At 41.5% G+C, this 12,414-nt stretch overlaps 1 pseudogene; it reads left to right on the top strand.

Moving 5' to 3' along the window:
* Positions 1-3,444: 3,444 nt before the first annotated feature.
* Positions 3,445-3,584, top strand: LOC148345726 (U2 spliceosomal RNA; annotated as a pseudogene).
* The last annotated feature ends 8,830 nt before the right edge of the window (positions 3,585-12,414 follow it).

The raw sequence follows: 12,414 nt of genomic DNA, 5'->3' as shown, positions 1-12,414 counted from the left end.
GTAACGATGGGGTAGCCATTTTGATAAACAACCCTCAACTCATCCTAAAGGGGAGTACTGTGATGAGAGACGGACGCGCAATCTTAGCAAGACTTTCTTATATAGGGAATGATTTTAACCTCAATAACATACCGACAGACAACTCAGGTACGAACTCTTAGAGGACATCCAGTCGGATATGCTAGGCCATCAACCACTAATCGTGGGAGGAGATTTTAATTGCATCCTAAGTAGGAAGGATAGAAAGAGGACCGATGACGAGTTTAAAGTAGATAAAACATCAACTTTATTACAAGACATGTGCCGGACATTTAAACTGGTAGACTGTTTTAAATCCATACATCCAGGAGAGGAGGGCTTCACCTGGTTCAGTAGTGACAATGCCAGAGCCTCTCGAATAGACTACATATTTACGAGGGGTTTAGCACAGAGTGATGCAAGATTAATTCCAGTTTTTTTTTCGGATCACTTGCTACTGTCCTGCTCTTTCTCATTTCCTTCAGGTATGACTGTTGGGAAGGGTTTGTGGAAGTTAAACTGCTCCCTGCTGGAGGATGAGGCTCAAGCCGCACAATACAGGGAGCTGTACAAAGACTGGCAGACCCTTCAAGACTCGTATGATTCACAAGCACAATGGTGGGAAATGACAAAGAAACGAACACAGACCTTTTTTAAAAATGCAGGAAAAAAACAAGAAACTTAAAGAGACAGTTTCAGAATAGGGATAGTTACTCTATTGCACAAAAAAGGAGACAAAATTGACTTAAAAAACTGGCGACCCATAACGCTTTTAAACGTGGACTGTAAAATTTTCAGCAAGCTTCTAGCAACACAAATGTCTGTAGTCTTGGGAGACTTGGTTGATCCAGACCAAACCTGTGCCATTGTGGGAAGGAAGATCAGCGACAGTCTCATGCTGATCCGTGACACCATTTGTTATGCGAGAGACAGAAACATGCGACTAGCGGTCCTAAACCTAGACTTTGAAAAAGCCTTTGATCGAGTCTCGCACCAATACCTCTTCAGGGTATTGCAAAAATGTGGTTTTCCCCAAAAATACATCAAGTGGGTAGGACTGCTATACCGAGACATCTACAGCAAATTCATGATTAACGGGAATTTATCGGAAGCAATCGAGATCAACTGCGGTGTACGTCAAGGTTGCCCTATGTCTCCCCTTCTCTATGTTCTTTGCATTGAACCTTTGGCACAAATGTTAAGAAAAGATAGATTTGTCGAAGGGATCAATATCCCAGGAAGTGGGGGACAAATTACCAAGTGTGTTTTGTACATGGATGATTTTAATATTTTATGTACTGACCGCGCATCTGTTGGAAGAGCCCTTGACTTGACTGACCTGTTTGGGAAGGCGTCTGGGTCAAGGCTAAATAGAGAAAAGTCACAAGTGAAGTTTTATGGAACGTGGAAAAAGACAGAAAAGGCAGGACTCCCACTGACGGTGTTAAAGACAGACCAGAAAATCCTAGGGATAAAATTCAATGCAGATGGAGGAGGCGAGACCAACTGGGATGACGTGACAAGGAAAGTTAAGCAAAGACTTGTTTTTTGGTCACTAAGAAAACTGACAATAGAGGGGAAGGTCCTAATCATCAAAGCGATCATCCTCCCACTGCTTTTATCAATCAGTTTAGTTTTTATGCCCAAAAGAAACGTGCTGTTACAACTGGACCGAGCCCTCTTTTGCTTTGTCTGGGGCTCAAAGTGGGAAAGGATAAAAAGAGATACAATGAAAAAGAAAAAGGAAAAAGGGGGAAAGGAGTGCCTGATCTACAGCTTTTCCTGGGAAGCAAATATGTCTCTCTCCACTTCCAAAACGCTGTGGGCCCACCCAACAACCCGAAAAGTCAAGCGATGACCCGGTTCTGGATGGGCTCATATTTGCGGAAGCTAAAGCTTGTACCAAACAATCGTTTGATTCCAGTTTCATTTAACTTGCCACCAACACATCTCTTTATTCGGGATTTTTTAAAGAAGTTTGATTTAGAAACACAAGAAAGTCACACTTTACAAAACCACAGGGCCCTTATTGCTATTGTGCAAGAGCGTGCAACAGTAAGTCCTGTGCGGGGGCTTGCGTTTGGCGAACCTACAACGGTTTGGAGCAACGTGAATCATCCTGCCCTCCCAAACAGACTACGAGACTTGTCATGGATGGTGGCTCATGAGGTTCTCCCAGTCAGAGCCGTAAGGCACCACCGAGGAATGTCAGCGACTTCGACGTGCCCTCGACCTGGCTGTGGCGCCCAGGAGTCAGTGAGGCACCTTTTTTGTGAGTGCAGCGCTGCCGAGGACTTGTGGAAAATGGCCGACCAACTAGGAAAATTCCCAGGCTTGCCAGCAGGGGAGGTCCCTGATGCACAGTACGTGCTTTACGGGATGAGTCGGTCGAGGAGGTCTCGGAACGACTTTGCCAGGGATTGGCTCACTCTCGCCGCCATCAAGGACGCCATCTGGACCTCTAGAAACCTGCTGGTATGGAGGTGCAGGCAGATCCCCCCAGTGGCTGTGCTCCAAATGGCTGTAGATACCATACAATCTGTGAGCGGCGGGCCTAGGACGCAACCATAAAGAAGAATCGTCTGCACCCACCCGGAGTGGGGAACCGGGGCTACACTGTGGGGGTCCCGGAAGCAACGGCCTGGGTTGTGGAAAGTAGAAGTAAGAAGGGAGAGGACCCACAAAGAGGACTGGAGGATGCTGCTTGGGAGGGTGGGATGACAGAGCTATGCCCTTGCACAATAGTTTTGCCCTTTACACTTTGGTTAACTACTATTAAAAGATAATAACTCTGAAATTGTTTAATTGATGTTGAAAATGTCAGAAAAAAGTGTTAAAATATCGTCATGTCATATTGTCAGATATAACAAAATTGTGAAAATGCTTGATGGCTGTTGAGATCGTCGTATTTGTTTTGCTGCTGTTGGTGTCGGTGGATTTGTTCAAAACAAAGACAATCGACTTTGGCCTGGACGAATCTATTGACACTAACAAAGATGTTATACAACGAAATTGTGAATACGCTTGATTGCTATTAAGATTTTAGAGAAGGGTTGTTCAAACCTCACATTGTGTTTGCTGTTAAACGTCATATTGAAATATAATATTGTGAATGTGCTTGATTGCTGTTGAGATTGACAAGATTGTTTTCTGTTATTAGTGTCAATGAATTTGTTCAAACCATTAATTGCTGTTAAAAATGTTGAAAAAATTGTTAAAATGTCATATTGTCAGATATAACGAAATTGTGAATATGCCTAATTGCTGCTAAAATTATCGAGAAAAATTGTTCAAACCTCACATTGTTTATTTGTTGTTAATAGTGTCAATAAAATTGTTTAAACCCCAAAAAATGGATAATGAATAACGAAGATAGAACAATAACCCTTAAACCCCCCCCCTCCTGTAACCAACTATGCAGTTACAATCGTGTTCAAGATTTGTGAACAATCTATGAAGAGCCATGATCTTTGATTTTTGCAATCCGGAGATGGAATAAGAGCTTGCTCTGTCCACTCCACGCATCGGCCCGGTATTGCAGTACCTCCGGGAACGGTGCATTCGCAATGATCGCAGCAAGGCTTTAAGGCTAGGACCTTAGCTTGGCCTTTTGGCTGAGAGTAAGTGTCCCGGCTCCTAGGCTTTGTAGCGCATTATGAACTGACCGATAATGGATAATGAATAACGAATATAGAACAATAACCCTTAAAAATCCCCTCCTGTGGTTCTGATATAACTGGGAGGAGACGGTCATGCTTTGTCCACTCCACGCATCGGCCCGGTATTGCAGTACCTCCAGTAACGGTGCATTCGCAATGATCGCAGCAAGGCTTTAAGGCTAGGACCTTACCTTGGCCTTTTGGCTGAGAGTAAGAGTCCCGGCTCCTAGGCTTTGTAGCGTATTATGAACTGACCGATAACGGATAATGGATAATGAATAAAGAAGATAGAACAATAACCCTTAAAAAATCCCCCCCCCCCTGGTCAGTTGTGGTTCTGATCTTGTATACGATCACTGGCCTGGTATTGTAGTACCTCCGGGATCGGTGCATTCGCAATGATCGCAGCACGGCTTTGGGGCTAGGACCTTAGCTTGGCCTTTTGGCTGAGAGTAAGTGTCCTGGCTCCTAGACTTTGTAGCGTATTATGAACTTGCCGATGATGGATAATGAATAAAGAAGATACAACAATAACCCTTAAAAAATCCACCCCCTAACCCCCCACCCCCTCGCTTCTTTAGCTTGGCCTTTTGGCTGAGAGTAAGAGTCCCGGCTCCTTGGCTTTGTAGCGTTTTATGAACTGACTGATAACGGATAATGGATGATTAATAGAAAAAATAGAACAATAACCCTTAACCCCCCCAATAGTTACTAAATACTGAATTGTGGCATTCATACAAGTTAGTAAAAACACAGCACTATGAACAGCAAATTTTAGGCAAAAACTGCAAGTCTTTACTACTCTGCATAAAATCAGATTTGAAATAAGATATTCTTGTCTGGACATTTTGCAAAGGATGTTTTTTTTAAAAATTCAACAAAAATATATTAAACCCTTCAATGTTCCACCGGTCTGCCGTCAGACTGTTGATAAAGTCTTGTCTTTACGATGTCACTAGTCACTGAAATACTTTGTTATAAAATTGGAAAGCCTAAACTAATCACAGAATCTCAGAAAGTTAGGGTTAGGGTTAGTATGAATGGGGATGTGTTTTACTCTTGATTTTGATTGTCTATTTGTTATGCAAGCCATCAAACAAAACTTCCGAGCTCAAAAACAACGCTTCTTTGATATATTCGCATTAAGTAAAAGATTTTCCATGCTTTGCTATATAGTGAGCAATGGCGCTTTTAGAAGTGACAGTGGTTTTCAGGATCTGTGTTTGTTTGCCGTAACCTGGACACAGCGCGTTTCAATGTCACCGCCTTGTCAGACTCGTCCTTGAATTCATGTTCATGATTCGTTACGTATTGACGTTTAATACTTGATGTGCGAGGTACAACACTCTCAAGGCATAATGCACAAAGAGCATGGTCATTTTTTGCACAAGGCCCCAGTCATTTGCCCATGCTGGCTGAAAAGAACAACATTTTTTGCTGGAAAAGCCGCCATGATTCATTCGGTTATCGCGCGCCTGTGTTTCGTTGGCTGGGTTACAACACAGATCTCTTCCCCTCTCCTCGGCACCGCACAGACACACGGTCACAAACGGAGCAGAGGAGGAGGGGCGTGACCGTAAAGCCTCTAAACAACACGCCGCACAACTGAAAATGTCTAAATTTCAGGTAAATGCGCGAAAAACAAAAAATCATTATTATTTTGCCGTGCGCTCGCGTGCCACTGGGTAACCCCTCACGTGCCACTGCTGTATTTACTCGTCATCATTCATGCAATGTTTGTGTTGCGTCTTCTACAAGCCACGTGAACTCTTTCCACGATGCTTTTAATGTACGTTTACGTTTTGCAGCGTCATAAATTTTAGCTTCTTTTGAATCTTTCTTCTGGGACTGAGGTTTTGGCTTGATTCCTAACCACTTATCCATTTTTCTTGTGTTCTCTGTTGTGTGTATTTTAGAAAATGAAATGCAAATGCACGACCTTATAACGCTCGGGAGAGTCCGGAAGCACGAAGTTATTTGATGCAGGCTTCTGATCGGTTGCCGAGTATGCAAATTGCCAAATGAACCGAAATTTCCAAACCGAACAAAGATTTTGAAATCGGAATAAAGCAAAAGTTTGATTTAAAAAAAAACAACCTTTTTTTCCCTTGAAAAAGTTGTCGGCCACCCGGGCGGAGATGTTTTTTAAGTTGTACGCCCGACGTAAAAGATGCACGCCCCGGGCATCCGGGCAGACGTTATTTTAGACACTGGTCTAACAAGATGGTCAGTAGGGTCAAACGAACTACTTGCTTTCTTGATCCGTTTCTGGCTTTACTGGTGAAAGATCTGTTTGGGATCTCATGACCTTCAGTTTTAAATATGATTAATATATCGCTATCCTGGGGTATTGTTCCTGTAGCCTTTGAGTCTGCTGTCATTAAACCCACGCTTAAGCAACCTAACCTTGACCTGGAAAGTGTAGGTAATTATAGGCGAGTGTCATATCTGCCATTTTTTGCAAAATTACTTGAAAAGGTCGTTGCAATGCAGTTTTATGACTTTATGCCGGAAATTAATCTTTGAGACTGTCCAGTGAGCATTTAGAGAAAATCACTCTCCTGAGATAGCCCAGGCTAAAGTAACCAATGATCACCTCTTTGCAAAAGATTCTGGTGCCTTGTCAATGTTACTGCTGCTGGATCTCAGTGCTGCTTTTGATACTGTGGCCCAAAACATGGTATTTGTTCGTCTGGAATGCATCGGTATCTTGGGGACTGTACTCTCGTGGTTTAGGTCCTACCTGTCAGACAGGACGCAATGCGTTAACTACGGCAATCTGACCTCTAGCCATTTTTATGTCCCCTGTGGCGTTCCATGGGGCTCTGTATTTAGCCCCCTTCTCTTTAGTATTTATATGCTTCCGCTAGGTGATATTATCTGCAAGTATAATAGTTTCCATTGCTATGCAAATGACACTCAACGGTTAAATTGTAGAAATCTGGAGGCCTGGCTTACTGAGATTCAAAGATGGATGTCACTTAATTTTTTGCGCCTTAACCCAGGTGTTTGGGCATTTGGGTTGGCCATGGTCCAAAAAATGTTGTGTGTGTTTTTGCTCCGTTTTCCCTTTTTATTTTCTTTGTTTTTGTATGTGTTTGTCTTGCTGTCGGTCTCCCCTCTAGAGGGATATGACCAGGATAGGTAGATAGATAAACCCAGAAAAAAACTGAAATGTTGATTGTTGGTCCAGCTCATTGTCGTGAGTTGTTTTCAAACACTGCCCTGAACCTAGACAAATGTAATATCACCCATAGTGATTCGGTCAAAAATCTACATGTTATATTTTATCCCAATCTGTCAGTTACACATGAAAAATATGACCTTACACCTCCGTAATATTGCAAAGATTTGTTCGATGCTGTCCCAATTAGATGCAGAGGTTCTAATTCATGCGTTTATTAATTCTCGGCTTGATTTACTGTCATGTATTGCTTTCTGGTCTCCCGATGTCTAGCATCTAATGTTTGCTGCTGGTTCAGAATGCGGCAGCGAGACCCTTGACTAAGACAAAAAAGTTTGTGCATATTACTCCTGTAATGGCCAACTTGCACTGGCTCCCAGTCCACCTAAGATGTGACTTTAAGGTTCTTTTACTAACATACAAATATTTGCATGGACTTGTGCCCTCTTATCTCTCAGATTTGGTTTCTCCCTATGTTACTGCACAGAGCCTCCGCTCTGAAAATGCCGGTCTACTTGTGACTCCGAGAGCCAAAAAGAAGTCTGCAGGCTCGAGAGCGATCTCCAATCCGGGTCGCGGTGCTGTGGAATGCTCTGCGCCTCCAGAAATAAGATCTGCAACCTCAGTGGAAATTTTTAAATCTAGACTTAAGACACATTTCTATTCAAAAGCGTACGATTGATGCCCACCTCATATTTTGTATTGTCCTGTCTTTTTCTGAATGTTTGGCCGGTGGTGACACTTGGGAGAAGGACGATTTGAGATGAGTCAGCGAACCACCGTCTTACCTAAAGCATGTCAACACCTGCATTGACCAGCCGGCAGAGATAGGAAGCTGCGTCGTCGCTGTTATGGACTTTTTAGACAAATTTCGACATGTTATCTATTGTTCTCTTTTATTGATGTTTACTATGTTTGTATACTGTTACCCAGTGCTAAATCTATTACACCCTGGTCATCCTGAAAGGGGGATTACCACCCTTTTCAAGGTTTCTTTTTTCCTCACGCTGAGGTTTTGAGTTTTTCCCTGCCCACATGTTGGTTTAAAATCAGGCGACGGTGAAATTATAACCCTGTGCAGTCCTTTGAGACATTTTTGTGATTAAGGGCTATACAATTAAATGTGACTTGACTGACTTGATTTGACATGTTCTGTATTTTATTTTGTTTCTTTAAGAATCTAGCTCTGATATTGTTCAGTCTCAATGGAAGAGGTGACAATCTTAAATCGTGTCAATGTTCAGTTCGATGTTTTTAGCTGTTAGGAACGCCACCACCAGTTCTTCCGCACTTTGCCGCCAACTCGCTGTGGTTCACCTCGTTGCAGAGGCTGGTAGCTGCTGCCTTTTGCATACGAGCGGGGTTTGATCTTCAGCCCAGTCACAATGAAATAATTCATTCTTAAATACTGCTCCAGGTCGAGCTCGGTTATTTTTCCGTCTCTTTCCACAGCACGCATCCTCAGCTCTTTCCCCTTCATCAACAGATCAAGTATCATATATTTTTTTATAAAAGTCATTTAATTTGTTTACAAGAAAGTCCAGTGATTTTTTTAATATCCTGCGTCTCGTCCGATTATCTTCTTGTTTTTTTTTACCTCACTGTGAGAGTGTGACACTGGAGTGTCATGTCCAATTTCGTTGTCACAATATGTTAACCCATTTTGTAACAATGACAATAAAGGTATATTCTATTCTATATAATGTTTATTTGGCCACTTAATCTTTGCAATTTGACACATTGAGTGTGTCAGCGGTTAAGCCAGTTAACTAGGCCTACGCCCACTTGATCAAGTAATTTGTATATATTTTAAACAACATGAGGCTCACCTAGAGGAATCTATGATTGTCCCTCATCTTATGGCTAAACAAAAAACTTGTTAATGTCTGGGCAAAATAGGATAAGAAAAAATGTGTAGCTTAGTCACTTTGAGTCTGTGTAGTTTCTGTTTTTCCTTGTGCTTTGAAGCACTTGTTTTCGGTTCTCATCTCATCAGCCGTACCGCTTATCCTCATCAGGGTCGCGGGGGGGCTGGAGCCCATCCCAGCCATCTCCGGGCAGTGGGCAGGGGACACCCTGAACTGGTTGCCAGCCAATCGCAGGGCACACAGGGACAGACAACTCATTCGCTCATTCACACCTAGGGACAATTTGGACCGGCCAATTCACCTGAAATGCATGTTTTTGGAATGTGGGAGGAAACCGGAGTGCCCGGAGGAAACCCACGCAAGCACGGGGAGAACATACAAACTCCGCACAGGAAGTCTGGAGCTGGATTTGAACCCACAACAGGTTCCCATGACATGAACTGTGCCGCACAAGCGCTAACCACTGCGCCGCCGTGCTGCCCCTTGTTTTCGGTTGTACTACCTAATACAGCTACATCTAGGGGTCAAAAAATACCCAGCAATCACAAAAGCAGTGGTATTGATATGAAATACTGTAAATCACCACATTACGATATGAGTGTTACACTAAACTAAATTTAAAACCCATATCTTTCATTTGATCTTTTTACTCGCCGATACGATACCTTAAAATAGTACAGAATCTGCATTGGAACAATGCTAGTTATTTTTTAGTGTAATTAGATGGCTAACAGAAGTGTATTATACATTAAACTTCTGTCTCAATTACCATGTTTGATGTGCTTTATCATTGCCAGTGTTAGGAATGACGCCGTTATAAATAACGCTGTTACCAAACAGCGTTCAAAGATGTAAAGATATTCCCTGACTGAAGACTCCTATTACCCCCCACAGTTTCTCCTTTGTTAATGACAAATGTGACTTTCTCTTGTCAACAATGTCCTTTATTCTTTCGTTTGATACAACTTTCCTTGTCATATAAATAAACATAGTTAGTTAGTATCAAACCACTTGCATTATTTATTTGTGTCTACTATTTTCCTTCTGGACTGATCAATCATTACCTATATCAATTACAGTAATAGAAAAACGACCATTTAAAGCTAAAATTAAAATATGTTTTGAGTATTTCGTACTTCATGATAAATGCAAGGCATAATATGAGACTATTTGTGTTGGAAACAGTAAGAATTTACCTGCTGACCAAATTGGTAACCACCGAACTAGATTCTGAATTATATAAATATGATTTAGACCAATTTCTCTACAGCCTCTTCCACAACGTCATCATTACTGATGGTCAAGTACAAATCAGCTGGTTGTTTCATGTTAAAGCTATGTCAGCGTGTGCATTCTTCTTATGCGTAAGAAAGAAAAGCAGGGCATTCTCGGTTGGCCTTTCAACATATTTATTCACGCACAATACGCTAACGTGAACACGGCTATCATTTTTACCTTACACGAGAGCCATCTAAAAATTAAACAAAGCAATGTGTTCTGTTGTGTACACAATGGAGAACATCCTACCGTAATATCACGGGTAAGAGCGCTATTAAATTAGCAATACACAGTGTTCATTTTACCTCTGAAAAGTGATGGGTCCCGGGGACTCGCATGTTTAAAAATCTATGGGTCCCAACAGATATCTATGGGTCCCCAAAATTTAGTCTCATATTGAAATTGTAAATCGGCGACAAATATATAATGTAAATCTATATATTCATTCCGTTTTAATCACCACCGTTTATTGATAATACAAATCAGTTATCACTTCAAGAGTTTTCAGTTCACAACAATATTGTACATTATACAAGATAATATTGCTGAAATAATTATATTAATCTATATTTTCATTCAGTTTTATTCATGACAGTTAATTGGTAATACGAAGCGGTTATCACTTCAGATTTTTCAGTTCACAATATTGGACATTATACAAAATAATCTTGCTGAAATATGAATCTATATTTTCATTCAAATTTAATCATCACAGTTAATTTGTAATACAAATCAGTTATCACTTCAAGAGTTTTAAGTTCACAAAAATATTGTACATTATACAAAATAATATTGCTGAAATATTAGTCTATATATTCATGCAGTTTTAATCATCACAGTTGATTGGTAATACAAGGCAGTTATGACTTCAGGTTTTCAGTTCATATATTCTTCGTGGTTTGCTGTCCCGCCACAGTTGTAATGCCTTCTTAAGGTCCAATTGCAGCAACGGAATTTCCATAGCTAATTTGTGGTTTTCATTGTCGTGGTGCCGATCAAATGTGCTCTTCTGAAAGTTAGTATTGTGAAATTATTTATGCAATCCAGTTTTTTTGTCACGCTGGGTACGCACAACACAGAACATGTAGCCTCTATTATCATCCTCATAGCGTAACCAGGAATATAATTGAGTCCATTTTGGCAGAAAAGTAATTTTCTTGCTAGAAGTATTCTTTTGTTTATTTTCTTTCGTCGAATCGTTCGCTTCAACACACGTGCTTTCCTTGCCGGAATTATTGCCGTTGTTATCACTCTCTGCATTATGTTTTGACTTATACTGACACTGATGAATGACCAATTTTGTGTTGATTGTTAAATAATACTGTTTTTTCGGAGGCATACTTAACCTTCACTCAACGACAAGCACCACAACAATGACGTAATCTGGAAGCAACGAAATCTCGTTTGCCGAGATCGGCTTGCAGACGAAATCTCGAACCGCGAGACCAAAACAACAATGGCGGATCTGCCTGACGAAAAGTTTGGAGTGCGATAAATCTTTGTTAAAAAAAAAAGTAATCGGGTAATAATGTCAATTTTGTGTCAAAAAAGTTGCGTCCCGGGGACGCACGTTGATTCAACACTATGCGTCCCCAGCAAAAATGATGCGTCGAGGACGCGGGCAAACGAGAACACTGAATACTTAACATCTAATTTGGGAGAACCAGTGTATACAGTGGGACCTCGGTTATCGCGGTTAATGGGGACCAAAACCACCCGCAATAAGTGAAAATCTGCGAAGTAGCTGCGCACCTTAAAAAAAAAAAAATTCTCATCTCATCTCATCTCATCTCATCAGCCGTACCGCTTATCCTCATCAGGGTCGCGGGGGGGCTGGAGCCCATCCCAGCCATCTCCGGGCAGTGGGCAGGGGACACCCTGAACTGGTTGCCAGCCAATCGCAGGGCACACAGGGACAGACAACTCATTCGCTCATTCACACCTAGGGACAATTTGGACCGGCCAATTCACCTGAAATGCATGTTTTTGGAACGTGGGAGGAAACCGGAGTGCCCGGAGGAAACCCACGCAAGCACGGGGAGAACTTTATTTATAAAATTATTTTATTCTATATTATTATTTTTTAGACCTGTGAAGCTCTAAACCCGCGAACGTGGAACCACGAAGTAGCGACACCCCTTAAAAATGCTTTAAAAAGTATATATATAAATAAATAGATAATTATTTTTTTTATTTTATTTTTTTTTTAGGCCCGCAAAGCTCTGAATCCGCGAACGTCAAAGCTCGAAGTAGCGAGGTCCCACTGTAGTTCTTTTTCAGTAGTTCCTGCATCTTTAAACCCTATTTTTTTCCAAAAGTGCTGCTCTTTCCTCACTGAGAAAGATTTTTGTCAGGTATCATAGACAGAGGGAGAGAGATGGAGAGGGGAGGGGATAGAAATTGATAG

Source organism: Urocampus carinirostris, unplaced genomic scaffold (genome assembly GCF_059441175.1).
Source record: "Urocampus carinirostris isolate Australia breed hairy pipefish unplaced genomic scaffold, RoL_Ucar_1.0 HiC_scaffold_28, whole genome shotgun sequence".
NCBI lineage: Eukaryota > Metazoa > Chordata > Actinopteri > Syngnathiformes > Syngnathidae > Urocampus > Urocampus carinirostris.
This window is presented reverse-complemented; position numbering and strand designations above follow the sequence as displayed.